Here is a 13,272-nt window from a genome sequence, read left to right as displayed (position 1 = left end):
GGACAAGCTAAGGCTTGTGCAATTATAGCCGTGCCTCACAGTGCTGACATTGGCTGTTATTTAGGCCTGATGCTGTGGCCTTTGATGCTTACATACTGTACATTTGGGATGGTGTGTAAGAAAGATTTCTTGAAAGACCAGTGTCAGAAATGAACTTTTCAACTGAGGGGCAACATTTGCCCTCTGAAATTGATTTTCAGGGGCATTATTTGTATCTTTGAATTTTTTTTTTTTAACACAAAGATATACATTGTATCAAAAACTTCATTTCAAATTAACACATTACCATAAAATCTGAATATTAATATTATATATTAATGTTTACTATATGACTGTATGTTATAATTATGACTTATTTAAAATAAATTATTTATATCATTAATAACATTATTTATTATAATAAAATATTAAGATTATACTATTTATAAAGTTCATAAAGTAAAATGTATTAAACTTCTTAACATTTTGTGATGATATATAACTAGGCCTAGAACAGTATAATAAGAACTATGTCAGAAAAATAAAAAATTAAAGAGGAATTTACACCTTTTTACTTTTAGTGGCATTCTTGCTCCAAGAGCCCCTAATTTCTGACCCTGCCTGAGACTATGGGGAACAGATGAGAACTGAGTATGTCTTTAAAGCTTTTTTAACACAATGAGGGGATTCATGATGTACTATACAGATGTTTGAGTTGGATGTGGATTGCTGTATCTTTTCAGTATACTTTTGTTATAACCAAGAAAGTTATAACCTTTGGCCTGATTTCATCTTTTCCGAAGGCACCATGCTGTGCACAAAAGCTGGACATGTCATTATGCAGATATCAGACAGAGAAACATTAACCAGAGTCTTTTTATCAAAGAGTCTTGTACATTTTACAATGATAAAGCTTTGTGTCTGTGCTCCAGATTTGTCTAAATTGATTCAAAGTATAATTTATCCATGACCATGTGCTTAAGAAATGTAACCACTCAACGTAAATCCAGACCAGAGAGTGCAGAGAATCTGGATAAGAATGTTAAGCATTCTTACGGACAATTACGGAGTGGTGGTGGCGTAGTGGGCTAAAGCGCATAACTGGTAATCAGAAGGTTGCTGGTTCGATCCCAACAGTCACCATCATTGTGTCCTTGAGCAAGGCACTTAACTCCAGGTTGCTCTGGGGGGATTGTCCCTGTAATAAGAGCACTGTAAGTCGCTTTGGATAAAAGCGTCTGCCAAATGCATAAATGTAAAATGTAAATGTAAGCATTTTAGATGCCTGATTCCACATTTACTTATGTGTACAAGACACGGCAGGCAGAGAACATGAAGCCCTGGCCGTATCATCAAAGGGTGATAAATACACCTGTTAAACACGCCCAATAACACCCGCAGAGCTGCCCTCCATCAGAAATTAAATGCCTCATTTAAAAACCGGCATTACATTTATGAGGCATGGAAAAGCCTTTGCCCAAGATGAAGAAGGCTTGAGCCAGCTGGCGTCCTGCTCCACAGGAAATCTTGTGTGGTTTAGTGCAAATGATTGATGCACAGACAGACAGAAAGATTGAATTGAGAGTGAGAAGAAACTTTACATTTATTCAAATTTTGTTCTGATTCACCATCTGAGCAAATGTGATTTATATAAAATGTCACCATTGCTGTAAAAACACTGACTAATGGAGAAGCGGTTCAGCCATTAACGAAATGCCCATTCTATGCTGCAGAATTGTAATATATATGAAAGAAAACTTCCAAATGCATGCCACTGCAACATCAGTTGCTGAACTAATAGTCAATGATAGTCACTGAGCTCTTTGGTACACTCCATTGCGGAAGGGGAGGAAGAGAGAGAAAGTATTCCCTAATTAAAAGTATTAGAAATCTTCTCCAATCTGCATGAGGGGGAATTAATGTGGGGCTGTTGGCACATTAAGCCAATGCTTCAGGCTTCCTGTCTCCAAATAGGAAAACAGGAGGTGCATTGCAGAGAGCCAGTTGCCTTGGTAACAACAACTGAGCTGCATGGATTCCAGACAGAAGCGCCAATGAATTCTCAGGGGTGAAGCTAACTACACCTTTTAAGATTAAATGTTGACTCAACACAACAGCATAGCAGCAAAGCCAAGCAACAGAATCTTCTTCAGAATATTAAAGTAATTACAAGTTGACCTTAACACTGAAAGAGTAACGCATGTATAGGTCTTAGATTATAAATCCATCGATCTGTCATAAAGAAATGTTTGGCACATATTGATATCTTCAAACTCTTAAACTATTCGTTTGCATTCTCTAAAAAGAAATAACCTAAAATAAAATAAGAAAGGCCCAAATCCTTCATGGTGGACATTAATATGTGCCAAGCAGATTTAAAGATACAAATCACATATTTATTTCTGGTGAACAGTTGAAGAGAGGTGAAATGGAAAAGATGTAGATCATTCATTGACACTTGTAATAATCTGTCTGTATCTTATAGTAAGAACAGAAGACTTCTGAACACCTTATTCTGTGCAGATGTACTCTATTCCATCTTCTCTAATACTGTGTCTCTACTTCAAAGGCTTTTGTCAGTTCATCTAGACAGCTGATTCACTTTATTTGCAATAAACTTTTGTCCTAGTACCAAATCAGAGGCGTTTGTTCTATCATGGACATTTTCTTATCCATCACATAAGAAAAAAATAGAACTTGAGTAAAGAGTAAAAACCTTTTAGAAAATGTTTATCAAATGGTCCAAATATGAGCCTCATGTTATTTTCCCAGTAGAATAACAAACCAGAGAGGCTTGGCTAGGCTATGCATATGTTTTGATACATGTGGATGGTGATTGCAAGTCTTTAGTGTGATTCTAACAAAACCTGTCAAGAAAATGCACTGGTACAATTTTATTCCAAAATCAAAAGAAACAAATGCATATGTAAAATGATGCCTATTTTTTGGATTTTTACATTTACTTGTTTTTTCATGACAGTTACCTTTTAACCCCCAAATTCTCATTATTAGGTGAAAAAGGATCATGTTCTCATTAATCGCAACTTTAAAATGAAAAAAAATATAAAATTATTTAGATTGTACAGTATTTAGACATCATTTCAGTAATGCCTTGGTGTTGCTGGTGCTTTCATTTTCGCTGATTTTAATTTAAAAGATCATTATATATATATATATATATTAGGGCTATCAATCGATTAAAAAATGTAATCAAATTAATTACATGATGTCCCGATTAACTAATCGTGATTAATCGCATATACAAATATTTGATGAGAAAGCCCTCATATAACAATAATTAAATATATAATAATTATACATATTTATATCAATATATAATTATACATAGTTATCTTTAAATATATATATATATATATATATATATATATATATATATATATATATATATATATATATATATATATATAAATATAAAATTGTTTACATATTTCAATACACTTTACAGCTTTCTTGTTACTCAAATTGGAAATTGTTCTTAGGTATTGCTGAACCAACCCCTGAATTAAAACTAATGGTTTATAACCACCATACTTATATTTATGAATACTAAACTTTGCCAACAAAATCAGAACATTAATCAAATAATATTCCTTATGAAGAGACATGTCATAGCTAAAAAAAAACAAAGTTGAAAGCTGGGAATGATATGATCTCTAACAATCTTGCAGAAATCAAACCAAAAACAAGTCGAGTAGGTACAACTCCAAAATAAATTAAAAACAAATTCCGCCTGTAGACCACAAAATGTACAGAATATATCGACATCAAAATTAAATCTCTCTACAAGAAAATAATTGGTGAGGTAGTACTTATAAATAAGTTTGAAGGAAATTTCTTTGATTTTATTTGTGATTAAAAATATATGGGTAACTTCCAAATTTTGCAGCATCTCAATCCAGCCACACCCTGCGTCAGACATGCTTGTGTAGTGTCTCGGGTGCATTGCATCATAAACATAAAATGTTTAGGTCACTGTGTCAAGTTAAATATAGTTTAATACTCAATCTTTAAACACATCTTGAGATCCCTTAGTTCGCATTTGCGCTCCTTCAAATGTTTTGAACACAAGAACGTAACACATCTTTGTGTTGTTGCTGCTGAAGGTTGTTTTCTTCAATGTATAAACTGTGCGTTGCTCATACAGCTGAAATTTCACTTACTGCCCTCTGGAGTAAACAGGTGGTACTACAAGCTTGCATTTCTCAGGACTCTTCCTTATTATGGTCTGGGGGAAGTGCGATTATTTGCGTAAATTTTTTTAACGCATTATTTTTTGTAAAATTAATCGTACTGAATTAACGCGTTAAATCGACAGCCCTAATATATATATATATATATATATATATATATATATATATATATATATATATATATATATGAATCATAGATATGAATCATCCTTGAAAACAATGGCAATAGTAAAAGGGAAATTTCCGGATGCATTAAAATCAGGGAGTAACAACGGTTCAAGGAATGAAAACTAAAACTGAAAATGTATTTTATTTTATTTTTTTGCAGAATGTAATCGAAAACAGGAACAAAGAGATTTTCAATTGTTAATTTTTTAAATACTGGTAACAGGTTATAACCGGTTAATTGTGTTATGGAAATCTTTTCAAGAAACTAAAGGCCAAATGATTTAATCACAGTACGTTTTTGTAACTACACCATATCATGTTGCCCAAAAAATGAAACCTGTTCTTTGATCCTGAAGAAAAGTGCTGCTTTACACATTTCTTTGCCTAATTGCCCATTGTGGAAGTAAATATACATACACTGCTAAAATACAAGGAAAATATTATTAGAGGTAAAAAGTACATTTCTCAGTTGTTTCCAAGTCTTCACTGAATTATTGTTAGATATGATGCATTCATACAGATTTGATACTGCTGAGTTTTGACTGAGAAGCAGATCTGTAATGAAAATCATACTTCACTGTTAATTAACTGTATGCTTGTAATGATTTCTATGCTGACAAATCCACTACGTTGTTTTTCCAGACCTGTTTGCTTGTTTCTGTTGCGAGATCTGGCAACACTATAATTGGGGGTTGGCTGTGCACAGCTGTACTAGTGCAACGTAATTTATTGTAAGTTCTCACATATTACACATACATTATAGGAATGGTAAATACAAAATTAAATGTGTGAATTTGTGTGTATATATACAGTAATACAAAAAATAAAGGAGTATTGTCTGTGTGACCTCATATCACTTGTGAAGACATGGATTTAACCACTGGAGTCATAAGGATTCCTTTTATGCTGCCTCTATGTATATTTTGGATCTTCTGAGCTCTGGTCACCATTCACTTGCATTGTATGAACCAACAGAACTGAAATATTTTCCTAAATATTTTCATTTGTGTTCTGCAGATGAAAGAAATTCATACACTTCTGGGATGGCATGAGGGTTAGAAAATGATGAGAGGATATTCATTTTTGGGTGAACTATTCCTTTAATGTGGACAGATTTGTCTTTCTCTGAGATATGATATTGGTTTTAAGAGTGCAGTTTATGGAGATATGTTCAAAGATGAAAGAAGGAAACGGAGGATGTTTTAAGACTAAAATCAGGTGTGGAAAATAATGTAGCTACTTTAGTGCCCACACAAAAACAAACATGAAGAAGAAAATAATTTCCTGTTTGAAAACAGTCATTATTTTCCATCACAGACAGTACACACTTTACCTTTGTGAGGACAACTGAACATATGATGCTATTGTGAAGCATTACGAGACAGTAAAGAGCGAGCTGGAATCTAGATATGGATGATAAGGTAACTAAGGTGTGAAGACTGTCTCTGTAAGTAGGTTATGCCTGAGGCTCTCACAGTACTGGAACTGTCTTGTCTGAAACTGCCCCTGAATTATGAGATCATTGCAACATCTGCTGGTTAGAGGGACTGACGCTGATGGACGGCCAGGTGTGTGTACATACAGATACACACACACACACAGGCTCACCAACAACACATACCTCACATTGATGAAAATGCATGTGAAAATGAAATGCAACTTGTGTCAAGGAGATATCAGTATACAATAGCTGTCTCATTATATTTACTCAGCCAAGGTGTGTCAGATATAATAAAGAGACACATTCAATATGGGCACTCAAATAGAAAATGAAAGAGATCCACCAAAGAGATCCATTTTGAGCACATCCTTATAAAATTACTCAAGAAAGCGTTCCATTTCAGTTAAGCCCATGTTACAAAATGATACCATTTTGCTATTTACACAGCTAACAGAATTTACACAACACTCACGTGGGGTGCTAAAATCTCTTTCCCTCTATCTCAGTGTGGCAGAGTGGAGGGCGGGGCCGGGTCGTGATCCTACGCACCCGGTCCCGTATTAGGCTAATCAAGCCTCTGAGGTTTAAAGGTCGACTGCAGAGTATCGTGCGGGAGAGAGAGATCGTTTACGGACATGTCCGTCATGTGTGTTTTTGTGTCTTCTTTTAAGTTTCTCATTAAACTATTATTTATATTGAAAAGCCGGTTCTCGACTCCTCCTTTCCATTGATCCCTTTACACACAGCTTTACCAGCCCTCCACTACCGCTCTAACCTGGCAGTAAGTGCTTTGTGTTGGAATCATTGGCCTTGCGTCCAGATGTGATGGGGTGACAGGTTTGGCACTGGCACCTGGGAAGACTGGGGAGGAGGGAAGTGTTGGTGAGACATGCTCGGAAGCTGAGCGAGGAGCATCAAGGGTCAGATCTGAGTCCATGTGACATGCAGGACATCAGTCGCTATGCATTAGTCAAATTAACTCATTAGTTTTGTTAGGTATTCCTAAGTAAAGTGTGGTTCTACGATTGAATAGATAAGGATATGTACACTATAAATATATGGATGATGTACACACAAATCATTTTACACAGCAACATTGTGATTCACTTATACTTTGTACTTGTTCAACTTTAAGGATAATTCTATTCAGCCATACAAGGAGTGCAACTTAGAACGACTTTGCTGTTATTAGTTCAATTTTAAATGCATTTGCTATTTAAAAGGTCTTTCTTTGACAAAGTTTCATATTATTTGAAAATAAACTTCTTTGACAAAGTTTGATATTTCATATCATCATATTACTGATAATTCAAAGTCTTGTTATGAAATTGTGTTGAGCATTGAACTCATTGTACATACGTGAAAGGTTTATGATTTAGATTCTGTCAATTTGTTAACATAAAAATTTTCAGTGTTGATCCAAATGTACAAAACATTATGTGTACACTTTACATACAAATGCCTACAGTATGAATCCAAATAAAATCACCTTAGTAAATCAGTAGCTGGATGAAGATGGTACCTTCATATACGGTATATGTGAATAAAATCAACATTGACTTAATGTACAGATCAGATCTGTTACACAGCATCTTATATATGCCATTGGCTCTTCACCTCTAAGGGAGTCTCGGTCCTGCCCCAACAAAGACACATCCAAAGGCTCAATGTTGAGCCCTGACCCAGCGTCTGATCCTCTTGCTGGGCTTTCTGCTGAGAATGCTCCTGCTGAGTTCCTTATAGACAGGTCAGAACTGGCGCGAGATTCCTCAGAACTGTGAGAAAGGGGAGGGAAAGAGAAAGAGAGTGACAGAGAAAGGTAGAGAGAGAGAGTTGTAGAAGATGAGATGGAAAAGTTAGGCAGTTAGAGAGGTAATATTAGTTAGACCTATGAAAGACTCCATGAAATCAAAAGTGGAGTTTTGTGGATTTGAGTCCATGTCTGTTAGCTTTGAGATATGCTTATGTAGACTTAAGTAGGGCTGCAACTAACGATTATTTTGATAATCGACTAATCTAATGATTATTGCAATGATTAATAATTAGCCCTTATCGACTATTCATCTGTGCCTCCACTTAAAATGTTGTATTAAACGTGAATACAACAATAAAGAGGACAAAATCATCTTTTAAAAATGACGAATTTAATTTTTAGATGCTCTGACAGGCAAGTTTTGCTCAAGTGGAACACCAGGTCCGGCTTCGATTTATCTGTATTTACTTATTTTGTATTTTTGTAGTATAATTCCCTCATACTTTGCGATCTCCATCACCGTATGTTGTTTGGAAAGTTTGAGGTGCATCTGAACTGTGAGTTGTGTCTTCCTCTCCTCAGTCAAGCGTGAGCTGCAGTGCCCCTCTTGCGCTTCATTGTTAGAATTTCCTATTATCTCATGTTACGTTAAACGAGATCAAACGACTATTCAGCGATGGAAATTTTTTTTGACAATTTCTTATTGTCAACATTGTCGATAACATCAACTAATCGTTTCAACCTTACTCCTAAGAGTTGACAAAACTAACTTTCAAGCTGAAATATGCTTTGTAAAATATACAGCCATTATCTTCTAGGAAAATGGACCAAACATTTTGATGACTCATCTATCTCTGGAATTTTTTCCAATGAAAAGCTCATTAGAATGGGAATGTCCCTCCCCAAAATATCACCTATTTCTGACTAGCAACAGCAAGCAGCAAATCATGTTCATGGCTATGAGGCAAACACATTTTTTTGAGGCTGTTTTTTTATTATTTACAAAATATTCAAGCTCTTTGTTATGTCCTGCCCCAACTTTCAATTTCTAAAGGAAATACATCAACATAGGAAAGAAAACTGTGCTCATCAAGCCATTTCATGGATTCTTTAGGGTTTAATTCTGAAAAAATACTCAGTTTAGCTGGAAAGAAACTCCAAAGAACATCTTTTTTTTTCTCTCACCAATTTGTAATACCCAGTTCCCAATGCGCTCTTGGTCCTTGTGGTGGTGTAGTGACTCAATCCGGGTGGCGGAGGACGAATCTCTGTTGCTCCCGCGTCTGAGACAGTCAATCAGTGCATCTTATCACGTGGCTTATTGAGCGCAGTACCGCAAATACATAGTGCGTGGAGGCTTCACATTATTCTCCGCGGCATCTACGTACAACTCACCACGAACCCCACAGAGAGCGAACCACATTATAGTGACCACGAGGAAGTTACCCCATGTGACTCTAACCTCCCTCGCAACCAGGCCAATTTGGTTGCTTAGGAGACCAGGCTGGAGTCACTCAGCACGCCCTGTATTCAAACTCAAGACTCCAGGGGTGGTAGTCAGCGTCTTTACTCACTGAGCTACCCAGGCCCCCCCAAAGAACATCTTTAATATGGAAATTGCTCAGTCTCTATAGGTTTTAGTTAAACACAAACACACACACAAACACACACACACACACACACACACACACACACACACACACACACACACACACACACACATCAGCGCTAATTTAACTAATGTCTCTAGTCTGCCATTAAAATTGTTTTGATTGGCATCAGAATGATACAGTTTCATTTTTACAGGAGTTGGCAATGGACTCTTTGTATATCCCTTGATTCCACAGCTTGCAATTTCAATTGTTTTCACAGTAGAATTTATAACTAGATTGTGAACTAACAAACTCAAAATGCATATCGCCTTTCCCCAGCGGAGAAAAAAAAAAGCCATGTTTACCACAATTTAGACTAGCACATTATTTTTATAATTGTTTTCCTATCTAAGTAAAAGCCGTTGCACCATGCAGGCTGGGCGGCTCTGTAAGTCTCTAAGGATTCCTCTTAATGAGCTAAATTACTGTGTATTTAAATATCTTGGGGACATGCATATTTCACAGGAGTAGTCTTGTTTTTCCTCGCCTGTTTAGAGTCCCTGTGCTCACACACAGGAGAGGCAAAAGCACCGATAGCAATAAATCTACATTTACATGCTCCAACACATATATCTTCCAGATGGCCTGGGGTGTGTCTGCTACCTGAATGCTTTGACTTTGAGCTGGGGATGAAAACTTTGATATTTTAGCCTAGATGTGTGTAAAATGGAGACAGAGGTTCTAAACATAAAGCGAGGGGTTACAAGATAAACACGTCTCGGGAAATGATATACAGAAGCATAGGACTTTGGGGTTAATTGTCCTGCTGCGCCAGGGTCAAAGGGGAGAGGTGAAAAAGTCAAGGTGTGTGTGGAATACCTGCTGTCCTCATCGAGGTCAGGAACGCTGAAGCCAACTGGATGCATTGGGGAAGATGAGGGCCTATGTGGAGGCCAGGAGTGAGAGGCTAATGATGATGGAGCTGTTGGTGCACGCCTGTGACACAAATAAATACACAGATATCAGTAAAGCAGTGTAAACATGGGCCTGGGGTGGTGCTGGCAAAATGTTGCTGAGGAGACAAATTTTGTTCGGTGTGTCAACTTCTGGAATAACCAACAGTGTGAGTTTGGGTGTGGGACTACCTGTTTGACCAAACAAACTTAAACTTACATTTAAATCATTGCATATAAAAACAGTATTCCACTTGATTAACTCTTATCAGTGTTTATTGTTGGAACAGTGGTCCTCTGTCAATTAATTCTACATTGCCCAATTTCAATTTGTGGGTAATGAACAGTTAGGTTTATGTTACCTCTAAAACAGCTTCCCAAATCAGCTGCTCCCATATGGCGGTCATTCCCTACCAGGTTTAAAGAAATATTTTAGACTAGAGGAGTGTGCTCACATGAGAGTGACTGTGGTTCACTTCATCCCATTATGTTATTTATGACCATGATAGCTTCTGTAGGTTTTAATAAAAAGAATAAAAAATAAATAAAAATAAACACCGCAACCGTCTTCTAGTTATGTGCTCATGTGGTTGAATTTAACAGAGAAAGTTATGGTATTGCATGAATGACATGATCAATGATGCTGGAAATTCTCACTCACTGCAGGGGTTCATTTAGGGCTCATTTTGGCCTGGATTTTGTTCTGGTAGTTTCTGCTGTATGAGTTCATGAGGTCAGTGGCTTCCTCTGTGTTGGCTGCCAGTAACCCACGTGCTGCATCTAAAACATACCTATCGTTAGGGCACTTAGCCATCATGAACAGATGTCTGCTGTGGCTGGAGCTGTATAATGCCACAACCTCATACATTCCAACTATTTATAACTATAAACTATGTATATAATCCTGTATAAGTGTCCCACAGATAGAACTCATCTCTTTTAAAGTGATAGTTTCACCCAAATGAAAATTATGTAATCGTGTACACGCCTTAATGTTATTGCAAACCAGTATGGTTTTCTTTCTTATGTGGAACACAAAAATAAATGTTTAGCAGAATGTCTCATTCTCATAACAATGTTAGTCTCAGTCACCATAAACTTTCATTGGAATTTTTTCCATTTAATGAAAGTGAATGGAGACTGAAGCTAACATTGTTATTTTATTAATTAACATTCCCTTTATGTGTATGGCAAAATGTGGCTCAAGGCTCACTAGTGGAGGTGTTGTTAGGTGTGAATGAGCTGCTTTCTCTTCCTCCTCCTCCTCCTCCATGCTCTTCTAAACCCAGGTACTCCTTTACCATCTGCTTTAAAGTCCAGGAGTACTCAGCATGATCATCTGATGAAAATACAGCACATTCTGGTCTGTTCTCACCCAAAGAGAACAAGATCACTTTAGAAAACACAAATTTAACCTCTGGAGTTTGATGGATTATGTTTATGCTGACTTGATCTTCTTTTTGGAGCTTCAAAGACCTGGCCACCATTCACTTGCATTGTATGGACCTACAGAGCTGAGATATTCTTCTAAAAATCACAATATGTGTTCTGCTGAAAAAAGAAAGTCATACACATTTTAGATGGCATGAGGGTGAGGAAATGATGAGAATATTTTCATGTCTGTGTGAACTATCCCTTTAAAGAACAAACAAAAAAATGAAAATGTTGTTATAATTTGCTCAACCCCAATATTATTAGAATTTCCTTTTCCATACAACAAGAGTGGATGGCGATTTAGCAGTATAGAAGTATTATACAAGTATCATATTAATCAATTATCATTAATCTTACAGATTATACAAAATCTGTAACATTTTAAAAAAGTTTTAAACATTGCCCACTAACATCTACTCACTTTACTCAATTAATACATGACTTGCATTACACATAAACTACATTTTCATCCAAGGTTTTTTGCAACAAAAGGTGTAGCGCATCAAAACGTTTACAGATTGGAAACACTTATTGTCTAGAAAATTGGCATTAACACAAAAATGTAGTGTCACATGACAGAATTTACCTCAATCATTAACCTGTGTTAATCATGATGACAAGGTGTAGCCTACATCCTTGAAAGACAATTTATTGTTTCATTTTGTTTTTGTTAATGCATGATTTCCTGTAAATCTGCTTTGAAATGATGTGTGTTGTGAAAAGAGCTATACAAATAAAAATGACGACTTATGGATTGGTCTTAATGGCATACCTGCACAGATCTGATGCTGCAAACACATCTGCATCATGATCCATTTATTAATTAAAGTTACTTTTCCATACCATTCAAAATAATAAATGGCAGTCAGCCCACAATAGAAAAAACATATAATTCCTGTGCATAAAGATGTTTTAAATTAAAAAATAAATTCACAATACTAGGAGAAAAGCATCTGTGTGCTTTTCTGGAACACTAACATATAGCCCAATTCTATCAAATTATTGTTTTGCTTAATTTAGAAAGAAATGCCAGCAAAATTCCCTGTAAATATTACCAAACAAATAAAGTGTTAAATTAAAAAAAAGAAATGACCAAATGAAAAAAATTACATTGTTAGGCCTATATAATACAAACTTAAATTAGCCTTATCCTGTTCTGTAGATGAAAAAAGTCGGCTGGATGACATTCTCAGAATATTCTACACTTTTTTAAGACTATAAACTATCAGAACTATTTGTCCAATGCTGAGTTCACATTCAGAAAACTAGCTTTTGAACATTTTAAAACATTTAAATATTTTAAATCTAACCATCTTTACCTCAGATCACATTCGCTGAGCTTCTTCAGAAAATGTAAATTGCATTATGACGCTAAAATTAAATTCAACAATCAAGTTCAGTTGGTCGTTAAATGTTGCTGGACAAACATGTGGGACATGTGATGGCAAGGCATTAGATTAGATGATTGTTCAAAATAGTCAGGAATGTATCACATATGTAAACCCTAATATTACACCACATCAATTTTTCTTTAATAGCTGTGCACATAGATGGATGGTCCTTATAATAAGACTGAAAGTTTCCCCCACTACTTGGTGCAGGTTGCCAGCTTTAGCAGGGCCATGACGATACGCATTTGGGTCGGAACCGGTGGCAACCTGCGATAGGCGCAACATCAGGACCAATATTACAGTCCTATCAGAAGGGCAACAGCTCCCTTTTGATAGAAATTCCTCCTCTT

At 36.1% G+C, this 13,272-nt stretch overlaps 1 pseudogene; it reads right to left on the bottom strand.

The window, feature by feature from the left end:
* The window catches only part of LOC127638857 (uncharacterized), a 48,930-nt pseudogene that overhangs the window by 14,170 nt on the left and 21,488 nt on the right, over nucleotides 1-13,272 (bottom strand).

The sequence above is a fragment of the Xyrauchen texanus genome, chromosome 47, assembly GCF_025860055.1.
Source record: "Xyrauchen texanus isolate HMW12.3.18 chromosome 47, RBS_HiC_50CHRs, whole genome shotgun sequence".
Classification (NCBI taxonomy): Eukaryota; Metazoa; Chordata; class Actinopteri; order Cypriniformes; family Catostomidae; genus Xyrauchen; species Xyrauchen texanus.
The sequence above is the reverse complement of the archived record's forward strand: the minus strand, read 5'-3'. Positions and strand labels throughout refer to the sequence as shown.